Raw genomic sequence first — 16711 nt, forward strand, 5'->3', positions numbered from 1 at the left:
AGTTGTTGTTGTGGACTTCAGTCCTGAGACTGGTCTGATGCAGCTCTCCACGCTACTCTATCCTGTGCAAGCTTCTTCATCTCCTACATCCCTCTGAACTGCTTAGTGTATTCATCTCTTGGTCTCCCTCTACGACTTTTACCCTCCACGCTGCCCTCCAATGCTAAATTTGTGATCCCTTGATGCCTCAGAACACGTCCTACCAACCGATCCCTTCAAGTTGTGCCACAAACTCCTCTTCTCCCCAATTCTATTCAATACCTCCTCATTAGTTATGTGATCTACCCATCTAATCTTCAGCATTCTTCTGTAGCACCACATTTCGAAAGCTTCTATTCTCTTCTTGTCTAAACTATTTATCGTCCACGTTTCACTTCCATACATGGCTACACGCCATACAAATACTTTCAGAAACGACTTCCTAACACTTAAAACAATACTCGACGTTAACAAATTTCTCTTCTTCAGAAACGCTTTCCTTGCCATTGGCAGTCTACATTTTATATCCTCTCTACTTCGACCATCATCAATTATTTTGCTCCCCAAATAGCAAAACTCATCTACTACTTTAAGTGTCTCATTTACTAATCTAATTCCCTCAGCATCATCCTACTTAATTCGACTACATTCCATTATCCTCGTTTTGCTTTTGTTGATGTTCATCTTATATCCTCCTTTCATGACACTATCCATTCCGTTCAACTGCTCTTCCAAGTCCTTTGCTGTCTCTGACAGAATTACAATGTCATCGGCGAACCTCAAAGTTTTTATTTCTTCTCCATGGATTTTAATACCTACTCCCAATTTTTCTTTTGTTTCCTTTACTGCTTGCTCAATATACAGATTGAATAACATTGGGGAGAGGCTTCAACCCTGTCTCACTCCCTTCCCAACCACTGCTTCCCTTTCATGTCCCTCGAGTGTTATAACTGCCATCTGGTTTCTGTACAAATTGTAAATAGCCTTTCGCTCCCTGTATTTTACCCCTGCCACCTTCAGAATTTGAAAGAGAGTATTCCAGTCAACATTGTCAAAAGCTTTCTCTAAGTCTACAAATACTAGAAACGTGTAGGGATATATCTGCTGAGATTCCTGACAAATCGGAACTTTCAGTTGCAGAGCGGAAGAGTCGTTCTGAGAGAGACAGTGTCGCATAGATATCCAGACCATAGATAGAGGCTATGAACCGTAACAGCAGAGACGGCGAAGACAACTTGCGAAGCGCAGCAGAGCGGACATACCTCGTTCAGAACGGCGATCGCGGAAGTGGTGCCTCGACGGCCGCCCAGTGGGTCAGCGGCAGCGCAGGCCTCTGGGAGCGGCGGTTCTCGCGCAACGATCTCTGCGCACCTTATCCGACACTGCAGACCGGCGCTGCTATCATACCGGCGTTCGCACACGAGGGCCCCTGTGCTCCTCTCAGACGGCTGGCTCCCGAGTAGCTAACCGCGAGGGGAAGAAGGACACTGGGTTCGACGACTAGCTAAGTGTACCGCCGCGCTTCCGGTAGCGGGTGACCGGCCGGGAGTCGCGAAGAAGTGGAAGAGCGACGGAGCGTGTCGTGCGAGGTGTTCGTCTCGCGTACTGCCTGTTCGTCCTGAGCGGAGGTCCTTAGAGCGACTGAATGAGCGCCGACAGCGCTGGCAGGGACGGACTCTCTCTGCGGTCCCCCTCCACTTGTCGAGTGGGGGAGGGGAGGGGGGCTGCCGGGGGTCGCTAGCCGGGGGGACCGGGCCTGGGCCCTCGCGATGCACGCGCAGTCGGGCCGTTCCTACACGGCCACGCACGGCACCTGCTGGGATGCCACACAGCCGGCACGCTACCCTCGTAGCCGCTCCCAGGACCGCCGGCCGAGCGGTGAGGTCTCTCTCCTCGTATTACCAACCACAATGTCTTAAACGTTACGGATGGAGAGTACTGCCAGAAGAAACGCCAGTTCAAGAAGTCTGCACGACGAAACAGACTGTATGTAGATAATAACTTTCAGATATAGCACAGGGATACACTACTGTTCATTAAAATTGTTACACCACGAAGATGACGATGTACAGACGCGAAATTTAACCGACAGGAAGAAGATGCTGTGATATGCAAATGATTAGCTTTTCAGAGCATTCACACAAGGCTGGCGCCAGTGGCGACACCTACAACGTGCTGACATGAGGAAAGTTTCCAACCGATTTCTCATACACAGTTGACCGGCGTTGCCTGGTGAAACGTTGTTGTGATGCCTCGTGTAAGGAGGAGAAAAGCGTACCATCACGTTTCCGACTTTGATAATGGTCGGATTGTAGCCTATCGCGATTGCGGTTTATCGTAACGCGAAATTGCTGGTCGCGTTGGTCGGGATCCAATGACTGTTAGCAGAATATGGAATCGGTGGGTTCAGGAGGGTAATACGGACGCCGTGCTGGATCCCGACGGCCTCGTATCACTAGCAGTCGAGATGACAGGCATCTTATCCGCATGGCTGTAACGGATGGTGCAGCCACATCTCGTTCCCTGAGTCAACAAATGGGGACGTTTGCAAGACAACAACCATCTTCATGAACAGTTCGACGTCGTTTGCAGCAGCATGGACTATCAGCTCGGAGACCATGGCTGCGGTTACCCTTGACGCTGCATCACAGACAGGAGCGACTGCGATGGTGTACTCAACGACGAACCTGGGTGCATGAATGGCAAAACGTCATTTTTTCGGATGAATCCAGGTTCCGTTTACAGCATCATGATGGTCGCATCCGTGTTTGGCGACATAGCGGTGAACGCACATTGGAAGCGTGTATTCGTCATCACCCGTTGTGATGGTATGGGGTGCCATTGGTTACACCTCTCGGTCACCTCTTGTTCGCACTGACGGCACTTTGAACAGTGGACATTACATTTCAGATGTGTTACGCCCCGTGGCTCTACCGTTCATTCGATCCCTGCGAAACCCTACATTTCAGCAGGATAATGCACGACCGCATGTTGCAGGTCCTGTACGGGCCTTTCTGGATACAGAAAATGTTCGACTGCTGCCCTGGCCAGCACATTCTCCAGATCTCTCACCAATTGAAACTGTCTGGTCAATGGTGGCCGAGCAACTGGCTCGTCACAATAAGTCAGTCACTACTCGTGATGAACTGTGGTATCGCCTTGAAGCTGCGTGGGCAGCTGTACCTGTACACGCCATCCAAGCTCTGTTTGACTAAGTGCCCAGGCGTATCAAGGCCGTTATTACGGCCAGAGATGGTTGTTCTGGGTACTGATTACTCAGGATCTATGCACCCAAATTGCGTGAAATTGTAATCACATGTCAGTTCTAGTATACTATATTTGTCCAATGAATGCCCGTTTATCATCTGCATTTATTCTTGGTATAGCAATTTTAATAGCCAGTAGTGTGGATACTGCATCCACTCTTATACACGTCGCTCCACAATTCGTACTATAGGCTTCTAGGTTTCCTGGAGGGAACTTAGTAAATAAGATTTTGATAAGGAAGCCATGACCAAAAGTATACCGATTGCATATATGATAAATTTGTAGATCGGATCACTTTAAAATCTCCTTCTTCGCGGTACGGACATAAGCTGTGAATAGGCCGCCGTCGTCGGTCCATCTCGTAATTGTGAAAACACATATCATTTACGTCAGACTACAACAATGTATGGAAGAAACTGTCACGTTTGCGTCTAGGAGGGGTTGACTGTGGACCTCTACGGACGCGCCAAGCTCTCCACTTCGAAGAGGATGTCCTTCGTCACGCAGAGGAGAACCCGACCAGGAGAACTCGTAATATTGCCCGTGCAATGAGCTTAATGTCGCCGCCGTGTGCGCATCGTGCAGCGGGAGGTTTGAAAGTGATCCGACCATCAAAATTATTTGACATCCAAACAGTAGATTTCCTGCTATGGGTTCCTCGTCAAAACCATATCTACTAAGGATCCTCTGCAATCCCTGTAATCCTCTAACAGGAGTCGTGAAACACCCTGTATAAATCACCTGCCTTCATATACGGGGTGATTTCGCCTCAGACATTTCCGCTACGGTCGCAGATTCGAATCCTGCCTCGGGCTTGGATGTGTGTGATGTCCTTAGGTTAGTTAGGTTTAAGTAGTTCTAAGTTCTAGGCGACTGATGACCTCAGAAGTTAAGTCCCATAGTGCTCCGAGCCATTTGAACAATTTTTTTTTAATTTTGAAAAGTCCTCACTAAATGACACTTAGTCTGTTTTCATAGCTATGTTATTAACAAAGATATCAGAATCAACTTTGCGTTTTCAAATGGAACTCTAGTAATTTTTGCTGCTTGTGTTGCAGTTCTAAAAGAGACAAATTCCGTGGCGTTTCGCTTTTCAGAACCTGATATCTAGTTCGGAAGAAATTACAGTATTCAGTACTTAAGATTTATCTGCTTTGAACATGGAGCCGATTGTTGTCTTATGCGGAAGTTCGTGTTGTACTTAACGGTTGCGTCTGGTTGTTGAGGCAGCTAGAAGTATCATCATGCAAAAGCGCAAAATTCGAGAAAAGTTTTAAATTAAACAGATATTAATCACACTTGACTACTTGTGGTTAGACCAACACATCGACTAGAAGGCAAAGGACATGGCAATTAAGTGGCAATTGATTCTCAGCATAAACAAGTGTAGCGTACAGAATGAGGTTTTCACTCTGCAACGGAGTGTGCGCTGATATGAAGCTTCCTGGCAGATTAAAACTGTGTGCCGGATCGAGACTCGAACTCGGAACCTTTCAAGTTTGGAAGGTAGGAGACGAGGTACTGGCAGAATTGAAGCTGTGGGGACGGGTCGTAAGTCGTGCTTGGCTAGCTCAGATGGTAGAGCACTTGCCCGCGAAAGGCAAGGGTCCCGAGTTCGAGTCTCGGTCCGGCACACAGTTTTAATCTGCCAGGAAGTTTCAAGTGTAGCGTATTGCGTATACGTAGACAGAAATACCCATTATTGTATGATTATACGACTGCAAGAACAATCACTGGAAGCATTTACTTCCATAAAACATCTCTGAGTATGCGTGCGGGGCAATATAAAATGAAGCGACCACACAAAATTAATCGCGGGTAAGGCAGGCACCAGAAACAGGAAAATCCAAAGAAGAGCAGCACGTTTCGTAACAGGCTCACCTAATAAGCGCGCAAGCGACAAATGCTCAGCCAACTCCAGCGGCAGACGTTGCAAGAGAGGCGTTTTGCATCACGTTGTAGCTTACTGTTCACGTTTCGACAGCGAACATTCCTGGAAGAGTCAGCCAATATATTGCTACTTCCCACGTATATCTCACGAAATGGCCATGAGGATAAAATCAGGGAGATTTGAGTCCAGACAGACGCTTACCACCAATCGTTCTTCCCGAGAATCATTCACGACTGAAAAAGGAAAAAAGGAGAAATAACACTGGTACACAAAGTACCCTACGCCACACACCGCGAGGTAGCTCGCGGAATGTAGACGTAGATGCAGATGTAGAGGTGGCGACTAAGGATGACTCACAAGTTATTTACTGTTACAGTTGTGCTCCTGCTTCCGCCAGGGCCTCAAAAGAAAGACGTACGCCAAAATTGTTCATCGAATTGAGGTACAAAAATGTTTAATAATAACTTAGCGTCTAGAGATAATGTCAAGGTATGAGAAATACATCAGCGACAACAACAAAAAGGAAATCACAAAAGAATATGGTTATAAACACTTCCACAAAACTCCGTTTGCGTCACAAAGCGTTCGAAATGCTCACCGTCTACTGCAGCACATGTTTTGACTCCGAGATGCAAGGACTTCAGATTGAAAAGATTCGTTAGATATTGTTGCGCCTGCTGCAAAGATACGACCTTTTTGAATCCTCTTGGGTAATGGGAAGTTCTTCATAGACTCCATGTTTGAGTTTACCTCAGAGAAAAACATTCAGTGAAGTCAAATCAAGTGAACTTGCAGGCCAACTGATAATACATTCATGTACTACCCAGCGACCAGGAAAGAGCTTCGTGGGTGCTTTTCTAGCCGCAAGCGGTTAGTGAGCCAGGCACCCATCGTGCTGGTACCACATACATCTACATATTTCAGGTGGCAGTTCCTCTAATATAGCCCGTAATACTTAGGTAAGGAATCGTGTGTATCTTCTAAGCGTTAAGACTTCTTCTCTGAATTAAGAACCTTTCACGTATTCTCCAGTATAATCTTACAAGTAACTTTCACTATCCATTGTCTCTGGTGTTAAACCTGCCTCAGCCAATGCGCATTCTCAGAGGCGCAATAATGCATATTTCTTGTGTTCAGTATTCGATGATTTGTAAAAGTAGCTTCATCGGTAAAGAAAATCTTCGAACGGAAACTACTATCCTGAAGTTGCTTCAGAGCCTACCACAGGGTTCCGTGCGTTTTCCGAAATTCCGCTGGTTAAGCTGCTGGTGAAGTGGCACATGCTTCGGATGGAAGCCATATGCAAGCAAAACGCTGGCCATGCTAGGCTGGCGTATTCCAGAGGCACTCGTAATTTCTTTGGAACTAACATGCGGATTATGACGAACGAGTCCCAGATCATCTATTTTGTGCGTTCCGCTAGCTGAAAACTTGCTCCTTGCTTTCTGCGTAGTATTTCAGTTGTCTTCCAGTAACAATATTTTGCATATTTCCTAAATTTTCATTCTTGTTGCACCGCTCAGCTGTTCTCTTCGTGATCTTTCTGCTCTCCCAGTAAAGAAGTAGCGTATCTACTTTCACTTGGTTTCTTAACCACAATTTTTCAAATCAAACAGCACTCGACATATCGCACCGCGGCAAGAAAAATGACACAAGGACAAAAACGGAAATTTTTAGTTTGCCCCTGAAAAATATGTGTGAAGTGTCCCAACGTACAAGAAACATATATTGGAATTTACTGCCAAGAAGCTTGTACTTGTCACTATAAGTTCATAGAATTAATTCTTTAAGCTGAGTTTTTGCAGGTTCTTGCCGGGGTGCAATATGTGAACGACAAAGAACGCAAGCTACATTTTCTCTGCGTCCCTTTTACGCTGGTGTCGCGACGCCGCAACACGGTCTCCTTCTTATAACACATGGCGTATTTACTTATTTACGGATGGAATCACATATGCGCATAAGAAAGCAAACGGTTTCATGTTAAAAACAGGTAAATAAGTTATAAATACAGTAATTACTGAGAAATTATTAATCGGATTTTGAAGCAGGGAACGCAGTTGAAATCTCTTTCGAAACTAAGAGAGTAGCGATAGAAATTAATATATTTTCATTTGAAAATGTGAAGTTGATACCTTTAGCTATGTTATTAATATAGCTACGAAAAGAGAGTATATATCGTTTAATGTGAACATTCTGTGTGAAAACGGATTTACGATACCTTAAACGGTTCTGCTCTTAAAAATATTTCAGATATATGCGTCAGTCAACAAATTTGGAGGATTGTAGCTGAAATACAGCCTGTAGCAGAACCTCGAGGACGGGCTGTCGGGCGTGCTTGGAGCTCAGTCGCTAGAGCACGTGCCCGCCAAAGTAAAAGGTTCCGGCTTCCAGTTTCGGGCCGGCACACAGTTTTAATCTGCCAGGAAACTTCATATCAGCGTGAATTTCACTGCAGAGTGATTCGCTCTGAAAACATCCCCCAGACTGTGGCTAAGCCATGTCTCTGTAATACCCTTTCTTGCAGGAATGCTGCTCCTGCAGGTTTCGCAGGAGAACTTCTGTGAAGTTCGGAACGTAGGAGATGAGGTACTGGCAGAAGTAAAGCTGCGAGGATGCGTCGTGATTCGTGCTTGGGTACCTCAGTTGGTAAAGCACTTTCCCGCGAAAGGCGAAGGTCCCCATTCCGAATATCGGCCCTGGGCCCGGTTTAACCTGCCAGGAACTTTCGTGCGTGAGCTCCGTCCGCTACAGTGTGAAAATTTCATTCAAGTTTTACATTAGACGCTATTCTTTTGGATGGTTAACCATCATCATCAGATGACAGATATATTTTACGTAAATGTTTTTAGTCATAAGTATTGGCGATTTCGTACAACTATAAGTGACGTGGCCGAGAGGGTAGGTTGCGAATTCCAGTGTAAATATTAAATTGATTAGGTTCAAAGAAATGAGGGGTACTTACAAAACAAGCAGAAGAGATTGCGGTGCTTTGTACAATCATGAAAGCATTTAGGCGACATAAGATGACGAACAATATTTTGTCGAATGTACTTCTGTATAGACTGTGCGTCGTCGTGATGCGTTAAAAACTTACGCCTCTCCGCAGCGCCACGTGAGGTCAGGAAATGTGAGACTGTTGACGGCGCGCCGTGCGTCGGCCGGCCCTCTTGTGTTATTCGAGAGGAGTGAGCCGTGTGCCGGCTGTAGGTTTTGCCGCCTACCTTTCTCCCATTTCCAAAAAGTCACATACAAAAATCAAAGTCCAACAACCCAAGTTCTCCACACAACAGCGTCACCGTGTGATTGTAAACAAACGCAGAACGCCTTAGACCGTATTAATACCTGATACACTGATATCTCTCTTTATTATACATCAACATCTACTCACATGTTCTGCAAGTGCTTAGCAGTGGGTACTTAGTAACTGTAGAAAGCAAAGAGTTGGAAGCGGTAAGGTGCCAGGCATCAAAAAGCGTAACACGTCACTCAGAAAAGATAAATTGATTATATTCAACAAATTGTGCAAACGGTTATGTTTTTTTTTTTTTTTTCAAAACGTGAAACTTGACAAACTCAAATGTATGCACTTATCTATAAAAATCCAAGAAACTAAGCAATTAACATGTAATATTTCGAATTTGATCAATATTAATCTGAGATTTCAAAACGTGAAATTGCGTAGAGCTTCACCCTACTGAGGTGGTTCTGTCTCAAAAGAAAGTCAGTCAAGCACAAAATGAATTCAAGTACAATCAGAACAGAGAGAAAACATTTAAATTAACAAATGTCCCAGAAAAGTTCAACAAGCATCAATAAACATTTAGTTAACACGTCAGATAACACTTTTAACCGCACCAGATCACAACAGCCAATGAGCGACTATAAATATAACGTGAAATATACCCTTTTCTTAAATCTAAGAAACATTATATGAACTCTCATAAGTAGTCAGCGGTTGCTCATTAAAGAACCTGCAATTAGCAACAAATAGCCACACACGGAATGCAAAACTCAATCATGTTGTGATAACTCAAGTTCTATAAAATAATGTATAAATAATATTTTTTAAAAAAATCAACGCCCACATGTCTTAAACAAAACAGTAGAGTTGAAACTGAATATACGTTAATTCTGAATACAAAATAAATTAGACATAACCAGCATATACAATATTCATCAGTTACCAAGAGGGCTCAAGCCGCAATAACTCTGCATAAACAGTTTTAGCAGGTTAAATTATCTAAGCTGGAGAACTGATAAACTATTAAAATAAGTTAAGTCCAACTCAAAACAACATAACACACATAGTCAGCAGAGCCCTACACCATAGCCGATAGTTCTGAATAACTGTTTGTGCAGTCTAGACACTAAAGTTTTAAAGTCCCCCATTCGTGGTTTTATCTCCCCAACCCAAAAAACTAACTGTGGGTTCGCCACATCTCTCAGATCTACCCTATGAATTTACATCAGCACAATTTTTGATGGATAACGACATATTAGGCTCCAGGTATAGCTCCTAAATTGGGAGATTTGCATAATTAATGTGACAGGAGGGTATCTCACAAAAACAAACTTTCGTTTAACTAGTTTACTTCAGTAAAAAATTATTATCACAATGAGGAAACGACAGTGAAACAGTTGATAAATTGTGTCCGTTGAACTTTCTGATTGTACAGGGTGATTTTTTCCGCCGTGTACCAATTCTAGCGATTGATCGATTAGAGGATATGGAACATAAGAAGGCAAATAAACTTATGTCCGGAAATGCATGGTTTCCCTGCTACACAACATTTATTCAGTCATACATTATTACAGAGACTACGGTCTATTACGCGCTGCACCACGCAGCCACAGTTACGGTATGTATTGAGAATGGTTTCTATGTACCTCAATGCATGCGTGTGCACGCCGTAGCATGTTCTGTCTCACACGTTCACATCGGCCAGGTTGCATCCGGACAATGCCCAAGGCAACATGGAAACGCTGCTTCAGTGTCTCCACATCTGGAATGGGCTCTGCATATACGATACTTTCGTGATGGTCCCATAACCGGAAATCGTACGGGTTGAGATCTGGTGAACGAGCAGGCCAGGTAACTGGACCCTCTCGTCTGATCCATCGATCAGCAAAGACACAATTGAGATGCTTCCGGACGTTAACGGCGAAGTAGGCTGGAGAACCGTTATGTAGCAACCACAAAACCCTCCGAATCATCAGCAGGGGAGCAAAGTCACCCGCAAGAAAGGCCGATAGTTCCAGCGACGTGGGAGGAAGACTGGTCCCATAATACAGTCGCCAATTATCCCGGCCCAACCAGTCCGGCTGCACCGATACTGATGATTCGCTGTCACCATACCATGGGGGTTCTGCATACTATCCCACAGATGACTGCCATCAAAGTTGAAGATACCACTCCGCGCAGAGGTGACCTCACCTGTGAATAGGATGGATGATACAAATCCTGAAATCATGCATGCCTGGTGAAGAAACCAGTGACAAAGCTGCTCCCGATGTGGAAAGTCTGTCGCTAGTAAACCCTGCACACGCTGTAAGTAGAGGTGTAGTAACAGTTGTCATTGAGAGTGTTCCACACGGTCGTCTGTTTTACCCTGTACTGGTGGGCCAACTGCCTGGCACTGACACGGGGGTCGCCTTCCACAGTGTTAATCACATTTTCCTCCAAGTCTGGTATCCGAATATTTTGGGTACGTCCTTCACGATTTCCTGCTTCCTGAAACGATCCTGTCTGAGACAAACGGCGAAACAATGTCGCAAGCACTGAATGGTGTGGTTGTTGTCGGCGGGGATAAGTCTCCTTATATAACCTTTGCTGCCAGCCGCCCGTTGCCATTTGCCTTTCCGTAAGTAAACACCATGTCGACAAGCTCTCGATTCGAATATGGAACCATTGTGTAGAACTCTGTATCACATCCACTACGAGGTGAATCAGCAAGAGAAGTGAATCGGACACAACGTCACCAGTCACCATGACAGGACTGGGCGCTACAGCATGCCGTATGAGGAACTGTACCACACTAGAAGGAAACCATGCGTACTGTAACTGTGGCTGCATGGTACAGCAAGTATTAGGCGACAGTCTCTGTAAAATGATTGAATAAATGGTCTGTATCATGAAAACCGTGTTTTTCCGGACATAAGTCCATTAGAACTTATTTGTCCCGTATCCTCTCATCGATCAGTCCCTAGAGTTTGTATACGGTGGAAAAAATAGCCCTGTACATTCTTATGTGTAGCATTGTTACTCTATTACGTGACAAAATTACACCCAGTTCATTGAAATTTCGATCTGAGATTCAAATTCCTTCCGGAAAACAGGAAAACACAGTGACTCGAAGCCTGGTGACTAATTAAATCAATCACACATCCAACACATAAACTTTGCACCTGAGACTGGCAATCGTGAAACATTTCGCAAGTGCGAAACACAATGAACTAGCTCGCCGATGTCGCTATTAATACTTACCGTAAATTCCTCTTGCGCCGTTGGCATGGAGGTCGCTCTCCGGAGAAAAGGAGGGCGCGTCACGATATCTACAACACCTTAATTTGGTCGTCTGCTAAGATGCACTCCCCTCAACTTCGATTGAAGTCCGTGAACGAACGCCATCATCTGCTATCGACTGGAGACAGCCAGTTAATCTTCAGGGACAGTCCTCGGCGGAGGTCCTACGCACCACCTCGAAGTCTGCCCGTCAATGTTCAGTTTGGCATTCCTTATGCTCTGTGCTCTTTTTCCCACCGAATAGTGTGTGTTTCCAATAACAAAATTACAAAATGTCAAGGCCTACCGCGCGACAGCTACGGTCGCAGGTTCGAATCCTGCCTCGGGCATGGATGTATGTGATGTCCTTAGGTTAGTTAGGTTTAAGTAATTCTAAGTTCTAGGGGACTGATGACCTCAGAAGTTAAGTCCCATAGTGCTCAGAGCCATTTGAACCAATCAAGGTCCAATAGTGAAGTTTCCCTACAACATAGAGTGTGTCCGCCAAAACAGTGTGTCACCTTCAGACGCCAAGCATGCCAGAAAACTCTCACCTACTCCTAAACTGATTTTCCAGCGAGCTTTCTTTAAATCACTAACCATCATTCTCAATGGCTACATCTCGGTTATAGCTCCATGTTATGCTTCAGGTGTCCACCTAACGGTACCAAGGCTATATTTCATAACCACAAACTTTTGTCCTCTTATCAAATATGTACATGCTTAATGGAATGTGTAATCCATTGTTTGAGATTTTATGGTAATAAATTAAATTATTACAGTGACTGCTAGTTCCCTTTGTAGTTAAATGAGCCCCTTCATTTATATATCCATGTGAGGTGTAACGTACTTTCACATTAGTTAGGCCATTCCTAGTAGTTTCTATTCAATAACACATCATCCGTTGTGTGACATTGTTTCTCTTAAAGTTTGCAATATGGGGAGCTTCCCTTCCCTGTATATCACTGGGGACTGGACTTCTAGCATCTTAGGGGCACGCTAAACAGCTCAATTGACACCTCACACTTTCCACCGCAGACACTGACATGCCTTGACAGTAGCCCCAATAGAGTTCCAGCCATCATAAAGTCGAAGACTGGTCACATCCAATGGTATGAATGCCCACTAACGGGTCTCAGAATGCTTTTGATCAGATAGTGTATATGCTATACCATAAAGATCTTAACAGTTCAATTCTGAATTCAGTTAGTGTTTCCTCTCAACAGTTCGTCTCTGAATTCTATCAGTGTCTCCCTTCATAGTTATCTCATGAAGATTAAAGCTACAGCGGCAGTATTGTAGTACAGGTTGCACTAGCATCATATGTACAGTTTCTTTTACACGAGTCACTTTCTCCCTCAAACATCACAATAAATCTAAGTAGTCCATTCGCCTTCTGAATCACTGATTTCACATGTTCTTCCGCTTATGTATGACCTCATAATATTACACTTAGAAATTTAAACCAGTCGACTGTCTCCAGACACCTACCATTAAATCTGATAGTATCGGATTCTACTACTTTGCTACGGGCATTGTATTGCAGTTATTGGAACAGGAAGACACCCTAACATGGAGTCCCACGCCAAGTACAGACCCGCGAGGTACTTTAATATGAGCTTTAAAGCTCGGTATCATCGCTCTGCCTGAGACGCTAAGCAACTGCCTCCATCCTGTCCCAACAGGGGCCATGCGCGCTCTCTGCCCCAGCTGAATGGTGGTGCGCATGAACACGCCCTCAGTCATCTACCACCAGTAACTGCAGTATGGCCGTCCAAGGACAAGCTCTGCTAGTTATGTAGCACATGGATGATACGAGCATCCGCTGAAGTTAAATCTTACTCTGATCTGGTGTGTGATTCTCTATTCTACCAACTTATATGCCCGAGAAACACATCGCTCGGATATATGGGAAGGCAGTCTTGGGATTTTGTTTACTATTTATGTCTATAGAATTTATGGGCAAAGTGGGGTTAGTGAGCCATACTTACCGGCACTTGTTGGACTTATTTGGTGAGCACTTTAAAATGCAGCAGACAAATTTGCATGCATTTTTCATCAGTTTTGATACTGAGTGAGTAATTCGGTAAATGAGAACAAAAATGGTTCAAATGACTCTGAGCACTATGGGACTTAACTTCTGAGGTCATCAGTCCCCTAGAACTTAGAACTACTTAAAAGTAACTAACCTAAGGACATCACACAATTCCATGCCCGAGGCAGGATTCGAACCTGCGACCGTAGCGGTCGCGCGGTTCCCTACTGTAGTGCCTAGAACCGCTCGGCCATACCGGCCGGCTAAATGATAACAGTGGGGACTGCAATGAGAAAATATTTATGAAAGATCTAGGATCATAGTGATGGTGATATGGTGTTCTATGTAATTTCCTTTCTTTAATATGGCGAAGAACTCGCTGATGTCTGAATGCTTTTGCATGCGTGGGAAGACATAATATGTTGGAGCTAAGACGCCACTGTGTGTGGCGACCTGAGGGACAGGCACTGACTTCGTGGAATTGGAACTGCCGCAGCATCCCAGGAGCCCGCTAAGAATTGTCCAGCTCACAATCTTTGGCAGCTGAGTGGGCCGCCAGGGGGTGGAGAGGTATCACGGGCAGCTGTGGTCAAATCTTCAAGGTAAACACTCATAAAACGGTTCATGGAATCCAGATAATGATGGCTCCATTTGTGCAAGTATCGACATATGTGACTGTCTATACAGGGTGTATCAAAAAGGAAGGCGCAAACTTAAACACGGCTGAATGTACACCATAATAGAAGCACAAATGTCAAGTAAACATGGGCTCTAAAACGCATACCTTAGAGTTATGAGGTACTCTTGATTTTCAGTATTGTGAAAAAAATCTCTTCTACTGCAAGCTCTTTGCTTCCCATATTTTGGGAAGTGGTAGTATGGACCGAAACAAGAAACAAAAGCCCATTAAACAGCTGCTCTAAAATGCATACTTTAAATGTTATGAGCACTTGTTCTTTAGAAGAGTTGTGTTCCAAAGTACTGAAGATGAATAGGTGCTCATAGCTGTTAAGGTATGCATTCGATATGTTCCGCCATTTCCGAGTTAATTAGCATGGATGTTAGCCAATCAGACGGTTGCGCGCGCAAATTCAAGCAGCCCACCGGACACAGTGTTTTTCGTTTAGTTTCTTAACCCCGAACGAGAGAGCGATACAAAAATTGGACATGGAACGGTAGTAAGCATCGAACCGGAGCCAAAGGCTGAGCCGTCTAATGCGCCATCATGTACGCTATAAGGACGACTGACATTAACTGTACTCGCATCTGACGGGTTGCTTAAATCTGCACGCGCAACGGCCTGATTGGCTAACTTCAGTGCTAATTATCGGCAACAGCAGAACATATCGAACTTCAGTCTTAAGAATTATTTCTCATCATAGTCTACCCTGCAACACCCCTACGAGCTTCGTTTCTGACCACTATGTATTTGACGTTTGTTACGTAAACATTTCACTTGTACTGTTACAGGTGTGTGGTACGAAGCACAAAGTAGGGGTGTAGTAAGTGGACCGTGTGAGGAGCCTGTAACCTCCACCGCATAATGTCGCCCATCAATGACAGTAATTGGGAAAAAAGTAATTATTGATAACTTGTACGACACATGTAAGTCCTACGAAAGTGTGGTAACAGTAATGATCTTTTATCTGAGCTCAGGAGCGCCGTGGTCCCATGATTGCCGGCACGGTAACTCAGCGTGTTCGGTCAGAGGGTTAGCAGTCCTCTGTGATAAAAAAAAAACTGAGTTACTCGATCAACAATTTAAACGGGTGTCTTACGACGTCCGCCCCGAGCGAATACAACGAACGAATGCGAAAAAAATGAGATTTAAAAAAAAAATTTAAAAAAGGTTAGCGTGAGCAGCTGCGGAACGAGAGGTCCTTGGTTCAAGTCTTCCCTCGAGTGAGAAGTTTAATTTTTTATTTTCAGAGAATTATTATATGTCCGTCTTTTGGGAGTGATTATCACATCCACAAGAAAACTTAAATCGGGCACGGTAGAAGAATCTTTTTACCCATTCGCCAAGTGTACAAGTTAGGTGGGTCGACAACATATTCCTGTCATGTGATGCACATGCCGTCACCAGTGTCGTATAGAATATATCAGACGTGTTTTCCTATGGAGGAATCGGTTGACCTAAGACCTTGCGATCAAATGTTTTCGGTTCCCATTGGAGAGGCACGTTCTTTCGTCTACTAGTCGCACGGTTTTGTGATGCGGTCGCAAAACACAAGACACTAAACTTATTACAGTGAACGGAGACGTCAATGAATGAAAGGACAGATCATCACTTTGCGAAAATAAAGAAAGTAAACTTTTCACTCGAGGGAAGACTTTGAACCAAGGATCTCTCGTTCCGCAGCAGCTCACGCTAACCACGGTACCACGGCGCTCCAGAGATCACACTCTCCTTGATGTTGCCTATCTTGCGCATGAACTACTCAGTTTGTATATTTTGCTTATTATGTTCATAGTTCCACACAACTTCTTCCTGTTTTCTCGATTGAAAACTGTGTTCAGTTTTTCAAGGCCTATCCACTGTGCCAACTTATGACTAAATCTGAGGGGGGTGCGATAGGGAGGTTCCCTTGTTAGAAAATTTCATTTTACCATTCAGGGGGTAACTGACTCAGGTTCGGAATCGCAGCTTTAGGAGATACAGTCTAGTGAAATCGAAAAACCCTTTTTGAATCATCACGTACTATAGTGCTGTAGGTACATGATGATACTAGGTTATCTGAATGTTTTCAGTACCAAAGAGGTTTTTGTTTACTTATATTGTAAGACGGAGAAATTTTACAAAACTGTTAATGTTCGCCGGCCACTGTGGCCGAGTTGTTCTAGGCGCTTCAGTCCGGAACCGCGCTGCTGCTACGATCGCAGGGTCGAATCCTGCCTCGGGCATGGATGTGTGTGATGTCGTTAGGTTAGTTAGGTTTAAGTAGTTCTATGTCTAGGGGACTGATGACCTCAGATGTTAAGTCCCGTAGTGCTCAGAGCCATTTGAACTTCTTTATGTTAATGTTCCTAAATACGT

General features: G+C 44.4%; 1 protein-coding gene across 1 annotated transcript in view; it reads right to left on the reverse strand.

Moving 5' to 3' along the window:
* Positions 1-1608, reverse strand: part of LOC126252939 (patched domain-containing protein 3) — a 426000-nt gene extending 424392 nt beyond the window's left edge. Inside the window, exon 1 of the mRNA XM_049953939.1 lies at positions 1242-1608. The gene's annotated coding sequence lies outside the window, so the exon portion shown is untranslated. The remainder of the gene's footprint in view (positions 1-1241) is intronic.
* Between the last annotated feature and the right edge of the window lie 15103 nt (positions 1609-16711).

This window comes from Schistocerca nitens, chromosome 4 (assembly GCF_023898315.1).
Source record: "Schistocerca nitens isolate TAMUIC-IGC-003100 chromosome 4, iqSchNite1.1, whole genome shotgun sequence".
Lineage (NCBI taxonomy): Eukaryota > Metazoa > Arthropoda > Insecta > Orthoptera > Acrididae > Schistocerca > Schistocerca nitens.